The sequence below is a fragment of the Nicotiana sylvestris genome, chromosome 1 (assembly GCF_000393655.2).
Source record: "Nicotiana sylvestris chromosome 1, ASM39365v2, whole genome shotgun sequence".
NCBI classification, from domain to species: Eukaryota; Viridiplantae; Streptophyta; class Magnoliopsida; order Solanales; family Solanaceae; genus Nicotiana; species Nicotiana sylvestris.
The window spans coordinates 162270734-162280286 of NC_091057.1; positions in this window are offsets into that span (position 1 = coordinate 162270734).

Below are 9553 nucleotides of genomic sequence, written 5' to 3' on the forward strand. Positions count from 1 at the left end.
AGATGATGAAGACTTAAAGAAAGAGTACAAAAATTAAATTGGGCATTGAAATGTTAGCCCTCCAACTATTAAAAACTTCTTTAAATGGAAAAATCTAACCACCACCACAGCCTACAAACCTAGCAACTTGCCTCCTCTATTTTACTACTACTACTACTACTTATAGAAAAGGCTCTATATTTGACTTTAATCTAGACTAAGGGGCCGTTAGGCCATACAAACTTTTCTACTTTTTTTTTTCAAAAAATTACTTTTTCCCGAAATCAGTGTTTGACCATAAAAATTTTAATTTTCACTTGTAGATGAACTTCGGAAATTTTCGAAAATTCGAAAAACTCTAAAAGTCTATTTTCCAAAATTTTCACTTCAAATCACTCACAAAAATTTAAAAATAACCCAAAATTGTATTTATGTCCAAACACAACTCTAGTTTTCAAATACCATTTTCACTTAAAAAAGATTTCAATTTTTCTGGAATTTTTCAATTCTTATGTCCAAAGGCCCACTAAGTATGGATTTATAACTTGAAAAGGAAGGTGGATACAAATTATGTTGAACGTCCAATTTTTTTATCGCAAAAATAATCTTTCTTATTTTACCTCAGCACACAAAGAATATCTAAAGAAAAGATATTATTGCCTTACTTTAATGCCAAACCAATCCTTGCTGTGCATTTGAACAATATATTCTCCTGTTTTGGCAACCCCCTGTAGTTAATTCTTTTTGGTTGGCTGTGTTTGTTTATGGGCTTTTGATGAAATGATAAAGGAGTCATTCATAGTCATATGTTAAACCTTCTTCAAGGGTTCTGGAATGAGCATGTGATTTTATACTACAAAGTTGCTTTCCCCACTCAAAGATGTTACATCTACCACAAATTCAAAGCCATGTATAAATGGGATGGTTTTGGAAAAAGAGTTGGTGGCTCTACAATATGTCAAAACTCTAAGGGGCTCTCTCATAACATTAAGGATGTGTTTGGTATTTAGAAAATATTTTTCTCAAAAATAAGTAATTTCCTTACTTGCTTTTTAATATTTTAGCAAGTAAGGAAAAAATATTGTCTTGGGATGGCGGATATTTTTTTAGTATTTTAGCAACTAATTAGGTGAAAAATATTAACTTGGGATGGGGGAGTCGAGGATTGGGGTCAGGTACGAGGTGGGGATGAGACTTGGCAGGTTGAGGTTGGGGTCAGGGCAGAGTTGAGGTGGTCGGGTGTGGTTAGGTTTAGGGTCGGGAGTGGTGGATTCAGGGTCGAGGTCTAGTATTTTTAATATCTCAAAAAAAAATATTCAAATTATGTCTATGTTCATTCCTTGATATAATATTAATTGCTCTTTATTATACAAATTACTCTTATTGTTTGTAACAGATTATACAATACAATTTTTAAAATAATAAAGCTAATATTGACTACCTATATCTGTGAGGTTTGAAGTTGTCATTGTATAACCTTAAATGATTTTAATGTTTTGTTAGGAAAGCCTTAATAGTTTTTCAAAAGTGAACGTTACTTTGACCAAAGGTAACTGACTATTTAGTTTTAATGGTATTAATATTTCAAAATGTTTTCAATTTGTTAATGAAAACGTTTGTAACAGCCATTCTACTTTTAAAAAAATCATCATGGCTGGGACGTTACCTATCAGACCTATCAGATAGTCCATTTGTCTTTGGGCTATATATATATATTGTGTTTTCATCTTGCAAAAGGTGTGAAAAAAATTAAAACTTTTCTTCCCTTTTCTTTTGTGCTGGGTTTTCTTTTCATAAATTTTTGTTGTTTCTGCTCCTAGTTATATTAGAAGAGCTTGTTGAATCTTGGGGGATACGCCTAATATTATTCATCTCGGTGTGGGCGAAATATCCTTAAGGATACTGTCTTTGATACGCCTCAAGCTAAACTTTTTATTCTCCATAATCATCCAATTTTTTCCAACAATCTTAAGGATATTTTACATTTTTATTATGGAGAATAACGCTGCTAATGTTGCTGTCGATGCTAGTACTCCTGCTGCACCAACTGTTTCTGTTGTTGTTTTTGGTGGAGATAATTTTAACCGCAAGCATGTTGTTGTTGACAAAGGAAAAGAAATTGCTACTAGAAGCAGCCTTGTGGAGGAGAACAACCGTAAGAGAAAATCAAGTAACAAGTATGATAAAAGAAATGGTTATAAACCCAAAACCAACAATCAAACCTTCAAGTAAAAAGACAACTGCTTTGTGTGTGACACACCTGGCCTCTATGTTGCTCAATGCCGAAAAAGGGTTGGGAATGACAATCCCACTAAGGCTAAAGTAAATTTGACTGAAGCCAAAGTGGATGATATAATTGTTGCAGTGGTTTCCCAAGTGAACCTTGTGGCCAATGTGAAAGATTGAGTGTTAGATTCTGGTGCCACTAGGCACATATGTGCTAACAAAAAAGACTTTGTGTCTTACACCCAAGTTGAGGAGGGAGAAGAAGTTGTCTATCTTGGTGACTCAAGAACTACTCAAGTTCTTGGAAAAGGCAAAGTTCTTCTCAAACTCACATTTGGCAAAACTTTGGCATTGAATAGCGTGTTGCATGTTCCTAGTATCCGAGCCAATTTAGTCTTTGTGGGATTATTAGGAAAAGTGGGGGTGAAGGTTTCTTTTGAATCTGATAAGGTCGTGTTGACCAAGAATAATAATTTTGTTGGCAAGGGTTATTATAACCATGACTTGTTTGTACTCAATGTTATCAATGAAAATGCTAGTACTTCTGCTTACTTGATTGATTCTTTTAATTTATGGCATGCTAGATTAGGACATGTTAGTTTATCTTATTTTAAAAAAAATGCATTCTGAAGGTCTTATTTCAAATATTAATTTTTGAATATTGATAAGTGTGAAGTTTGTGCAGAAGCTAAACAAACTAATAAATCATGTGCTTCAGTATTTAGAGAATCTGAATTATTAAGTTTAATTCATACTGATTTAGGAGACTTGAAACAAACTATGACTAGAGGAGGGAAAAAATATTATGTGACTTTTATAGACTATATTTCTAGATATAAAATCAACTGGATAAGAAATTCATCAAAAGAGTTAGATCTGATAGAGGTGGTGAATGTATTTTGTTGAATGATTATTGTAAGAAAGAAGGCATAATTCGCGAGATAACTCTGTCATATTCTCTACAATCAAATGGTGTACCGGAAAGAAAAAATAGGACCTTAAAAGAAATGATGAATAACATGCTTGTTAGTTCTGGTGCTCCGGATAATCTTTGGGGTGAAGCCATTTTATCTGATTGTCATTTACAAAATAGAATTCCTTATAAAAAAATGGGTAAAACTCCTTATGAGTTGTGGAAAGGGTATCCACCTAATTTGAATTATTTGAAAGTGTGGGGGTGCCTTGCTGAAGTTATGTTGCCTGATCGTAAGAAAAGGAAAATAGGATCTAAAACATCTGATTGTATGTTTATTGGGTATGCTGAACACAGTGCAGCATACAGATTTTTAGTAGTCAAAAGTAATGTACTTGAAAACAATACTATTGTTGAAACAAAAAATGCTGAATTTTTTGAAAATATTTTTCCTTTAAAATTTGAGAAAATTTCTGATGCTCCTATTATTCCAAGCGATAATATTTTACATGTTCCAATTATTAAAAATGATTTTGAAAGTGAGGATTTAAGAAGAAGCAAAAGACCAAGAAAAAAAAACTTTTGGTAATAATTTTTATACTTATCTTGTGGATAATGATCCTTTAACATACTGTGAAGTTATTTCTTCGTCTGATGCCTCATTTTGGAAAGAAGCTATTGATGAAAAATTAAATTTAATTTTACAAAATAAAACTTGAATTTTAGTTGATTTACCTTCTGGAGCTAAATCTATTGATTGTAAATGGATTTTTAAGAAAAAACTCAATCCGGATGGTTCAATTGATAAATACAAAGCTAGACTTATTGCAAAAGGTTTTACCCGAAAGCAAAATATTGATTATTTTGATACTTATGCTCCTGTAACTAAAATTTCCTCAATTCGTGTTTTACTTGCCTTAGCTTCTATTTATAAGCTTTTTATTCACCAAATGGATGTTAAAACTGCATTTTTAATTGGTGATTTGGAAGAGAAAATTTACATGGAGCAACCTGAGGGTTATATAGTGTCTGTCCAAGAAAATAAAGTATGTAAATTGCTAAAATCTTTGTATGGGCTAAAGCAAGCGCCTAAACAGTGGCATGAAAAATTTGATCAAGTATTGATTAATGATGGTTTTTCATCAATTGAAGTAGATAAATGTGTTTATACAAAATGTTTAGATGGTGCATGTGTTGTTATTTGTCTTTATGTGGACGAGATGTTTATTTTTAGTTCTAGCCTTGATTTGGTACATAAAACCAAAATTTTCTTGTCTTTTAATTTTGAGATGAAAGACATGGGAGAAGCAAGTGTTATTTTAGGCATGAAAATTATAAGAGATGTCAATAGTTTGATGCTGAATCAAGAATATTATATTGAAAGAATTCTTAAAAAATTTGATAATTTTGATGTGGTACCTGTAAGCACTCCTTATGATGCTAGTAGTCAATTAAAAAAGAATAAGGGAGATGCTGTAGATCAAAATAAATATGCTCAAGTTATTGGTAGTCTAATGCATTTGATAAATTTTACTAGACCTGATATTGCATATGATGTGTGTAGATTGAGTAGATATACTCAAAACCTAAGTCATGATCATTGGAATGCATTAGTAAGAGTAATGAAATATTTGAGAGGCACCTTGAACTATGTTATTAAATATAGTGGATTTCCCACTGTACTAGAAAGATACAGTGATGCTAACTGGATCTCTGATTCATATGAGACAAAATCCACTTGTGGTTATGTGTTCACCCTCGGTGGGGGTGCTGTGGCATGGAAATCAGCTAAACAAACAATAATAGCTAGATCTACCATGGAATCTGAGTTTGTGGCATTGAAATTGGCTGGCAATGAGGTTGAGGGGTTAAAGAACCTTTTGGCAAGTATTCCACCAGGAATAAAACCGACACCTTCTGTGTCGATGCATTGTGATTGCCAAGCTGTAATATCCATTGCCAAAAATAAATCCTTTAATGGGAAGAGTAGACATATCCGATTGAGACATAATATGATAAAGCAGCTGCTGAAAGATGGAATTATTTCCATAGATTATGTGAAGTCAGAAGTGAATTTGGCCGATCCTCTAACTAAACCTTTGGGAAGAAAATTAATATCTGAAACATCAAGGGGAATGAGTCTTTTGCCAATTTGAGTTATATCAACTATGATGGTAACCCAACCTATGTGATTGGAGATCCCATGAAGTAGGTTCATATGGGTAATAACAAGTCATTAGTTGATCAAATGTGCACTATTAAATTATATCCTTGTAAAGCCCCGTAACCTCTATGAATAATTTGGATTTAATTTGAGTTTAAGGATGTAATTTGAACAAACTCAAGCTATATGAATTATTTGAGTAGCACGAAGTTATTAAGGTATTTGGAACTAATGACTTCTATCAAAGAATAAAAGTTGGATGGATGGTAATTAAAAGTATTATTAACAACTCTCGAAAGGAAATGAATTAAGGAACAAGGAAATACAAATGGAAAATGAGGGAATCAAAGATATGGGCTTAAGGTGACAGTGGATGGAATATGAGTTAGGTGACGTGGTTACTAGCTAGGAAACAAGGGGACAAAAAGGAAATTAAAAGAATAAAATAGTTAAGCAAGATGAACACATCTGGATACATTTTTAAATTAAGGGAATGGGGTTAATCAAAGAGGAAGTTAAGAGCATCAATTTTTGATCTTCAGAGGTCGACGCTATGGGTGACGCGTCGCATCCCCATAGCCCTCAATTCTCCATCTGCCAAGAATGGGGGCAGTGAACTATGCCCATACGTCAACCTTGGCGTTCCTTTAAATTTTATAGAGCTGTGACGCACGCGATAGTGCATGCGATGCGTCCCAGGCGGCATGCGATCTTTGAAGCCTTTTTAAGGCAATTATGGGAGGAAATTGGTCTTTTATGTTTTGAAGCTTTGTCTTTGAAGACTTAGAGAGAGAAGAAAGCTCTCTACCATTAATACACCTTAAGGTAAGAATTTAATTTTTTTCTTGGTAGATCTAGTTCATTAAATACACCTCTTAACTCTTCAACTACATGGAAATTCTAGATTTGTTGAAGAAAATCTCAAGAACACTTCAAGAACCCAAATCTTGAATTCTTCTAGGGTTGAACAAAAAGGTAATCCCTTCATTCCAAACTTATACATTATACCCCATGGATGTAGAAGTGTATATTTACGAAGATCGATTTGTATTTAGGCCTCTATTCACGAAACCCTAGAAGAATGGGTTGGTAGGGATGATGAAGAATGCTGGGTCTTGTTCAACGATGTTATTTTGAGCTTTCAATGGAATGAATAGATCCCATGACATGTTTAATGAAGGATTTTGAGTTAAAGTTCAAGGATTTACCTTCAAATGATGAAATGGGGATTTTTGCTAAACTTATGAAATTAGACTTAAAGTGTTGGGCACTTAGTTGGGTTAGTTGGTATTGTTGTGACTCGTTATTGAATTATGTGAGTTCGTATATATAGATTGTGACTCGTCGACATTATTGGATCATTTGGGGTAAGGTTAGAAGCAATTTGAGGTACGTTGAAACTTATTACCTTCGGAGCTTTTCTCCAAACTCATATCGAAACACGATTAAATTCATCTTCTAAATGTGTGTCCTATCTTGTGGGGACGAGCGAGTTGGGGTTGTACCATTTTTTACATCATAAAAGATTTTGAGTGCTATGAATATTATTTTCTTGAAATGTTATTCAAATTTTAAAACTAAACAAATGAGAATAGCACTTGTAGTATTTTTTTTATACGCAAATACATGAGTTGTGAAATATTTTGGATTTAACTATTTTCAAGTAGTTGGTTTGGCTATGAATATCGTCATTGATAAATGTAAAGGTTTTGGGAGTTACTTAAGTTCGCCGAGATTGACCTTGGATATTTTCCTCATTAGGTCATAAAACTACACGTGCCGGTGTAGGCGTAGAACCTACCTTACGGTTGGGGACTACGACAGAGTACTTCCCATTAAGGGGTACTATTGTGCTACTTTATTAGCATGGTTGAGTCAACTCGTGCGGCACCACGATGAGACGACCTGAGCAAGTAGGGTATATGATACTTGCCGCTAGGTACATAACCTAGTTGACTTTTCTTCGTGTCGGTGATGGTATAGTGCTCCCGATAAATGAAAAATCTAACATGATTTTGTAATGATCAACGCTAAAGGAAGATATTGAAATATGTTTTATCTTATTATTTTATTTTATTTTCTAAATTGTTAATTGATATAAATGTTTCTTTCTTATATCAATTGTTATTGCATATCTTACCACTCCTTAAGGCTTGTCCTATATTTTTGTTGGGGAACCATTCATGATTCGTACTTGGCATGTGGAGCTTAGGCCTTTCGGCCACATTTTCATTTCTGTTTTCAGGGACTGGACCTGAGCAGCTTGGACCGCGTGGATAGGACAACTCTACATTTCTTGTTGATACTTTTGGTGAGACTCCACCCTCGCACCTGTGGAGGACTTTATTATATTATCATTATTTTGAGCCACCGGGTTATGCCTTGGTTTGCTATGTCATTCCGTGTCATAGAGATTCCATAGACAATAGTAGTATTCATTTTGGGTTGTAATCTTATGGTTACTCATATGACATGCATGAATGAAACTTTCTTCTACCTTTTTGAAGTTTTCTTTCAAAGTAAAATAGTTGCTTAAAGATATTTTTATGATTTGGGTTATATCTTAAGATGATTGTTTTTGAAGAGGCTTTCATATCCCCTATTAGGCATATAGATGAGTATTAATTTTTGGGATGGTTCACTCAGGTCGGGTAGAGTACTGAGTGCCGGTCACGTAGTTTTAGGGCGTGACAAACTTGGTATCAAAGCCCTAGGTTCTAATTCGAGTCCTAGGAAATCTATGGAATCGTGTCTGGTAGGGTTCTCCTTATGGGTGTGTTGTGCACCACACTTATAGCGAAAAGACTATATTGACATTATAAGAACACTTCACTCTTTCTTCTTATTCTAGAATCGTGCAATATAGCTAAGAAATATTTCCTAACTCATACGCTATATCTATTGGCAGAAGATGGTGAACACGCGTGGCAGTAATATGAACCGAAAAGCTTCTCCTATTCCCGATGCGGCTTCAGAAGGGGTACCTGGTAGGCCTAGGGGCCGACCCCCAAGAGTTGCAAGAGCCCCGACTGTGCCAGTTCCAATGGCTCCAAGAATGGTCTTGGAGCTCGAGGATGAAGTTTATGGGGCACCTGCTCCACCTCCAGAGCCAAATCACTTGGAAAAGACCCTCACTGATATTAAAACGGCTATGCATACTTTTGCTGATCTCATGACTATGCAGACTCAACAGAATCTTCAAATGGGTATCCAAGCACTCCAACAAGGAGGGATGAGAGTGTCAGTGGTTGAGGACATGGCACAGTTGGCCATGAAATTTGTGAGACTTGAGACGCCGATTTTTACCGGTACAGATCCTACTGCAGACCCGCAGGACTTCTTGGAGGAAGTTGAGAAAGCTACTACTTTACTGGGAGTTAAAGACTATCGGGTGGTTCGATTGGCAGCCTACGAATTGAAAGACATTGCTGACCTCTGGTTCAAAGGGATAGAGAAAAGTAGACCGGAGGATGCACCTCCAATGGTTTGGGCAGAGTTTAAGAAGATCTTCATTAAGAAGTGGTTACCACCGAGAGTGAGAGCTGCCCTTGCGATATTATTTGAGACCTTCAAGCAGGATACCATGACGGTCCTAGAGTATAGCATTAAATTTGAGAAATTATCTCGTTATGCTCCCCACCTCATCCCCATTGAGGATGAGAAGATTGATCGCTTTGCTCGTGGCTTGATTCTGGGCATCAGAAAAGAATACAACTACTGGGAGAAGAAATACTACCTTTACTAACTTTGTGGATCTAGTAATGGATCTCGAAAGGATTCATTAGGAGGAGAGGGCCAACAGGGAGCAAAACAAAAAGGCCCGTGCTTTTGGCACTTTCAGTGCAGTGCCAAGTCCAGGCAAGGGGCAAAGCAGCAGAGGGCCATCTAGTTCACCACAGTCTAGGGTACAGACAGCTTTTAGTAGCCCTCCAGTGGCATACAGTTTCGGACATGGAGGCTAGTCTAGGACCGTTCAGAGTGACCATCGTACTGCACATCAGGCTCAGAGTAGTGTGGGTTCTCAACAGTGTCAGTCGAATATTACAAGGGGACCCCGTGGTCCATGCTATGGTTGCGGGTTGATGGGTCATATTCGAAAGTTTTCCCCTAATGGGCAACATGATTCGAGAGCTTATCCGACACCTTTTACGGCTACTACTTTGGTTGCACCACCCCCGCCTAGGGGTAAAGGAGTCCACAGTTGGCGCAATGCAGGAAAGGTGCCGCAGACAGCTGCCACTTCTTAGAGGTCTCATCCTCATTTCTATGCC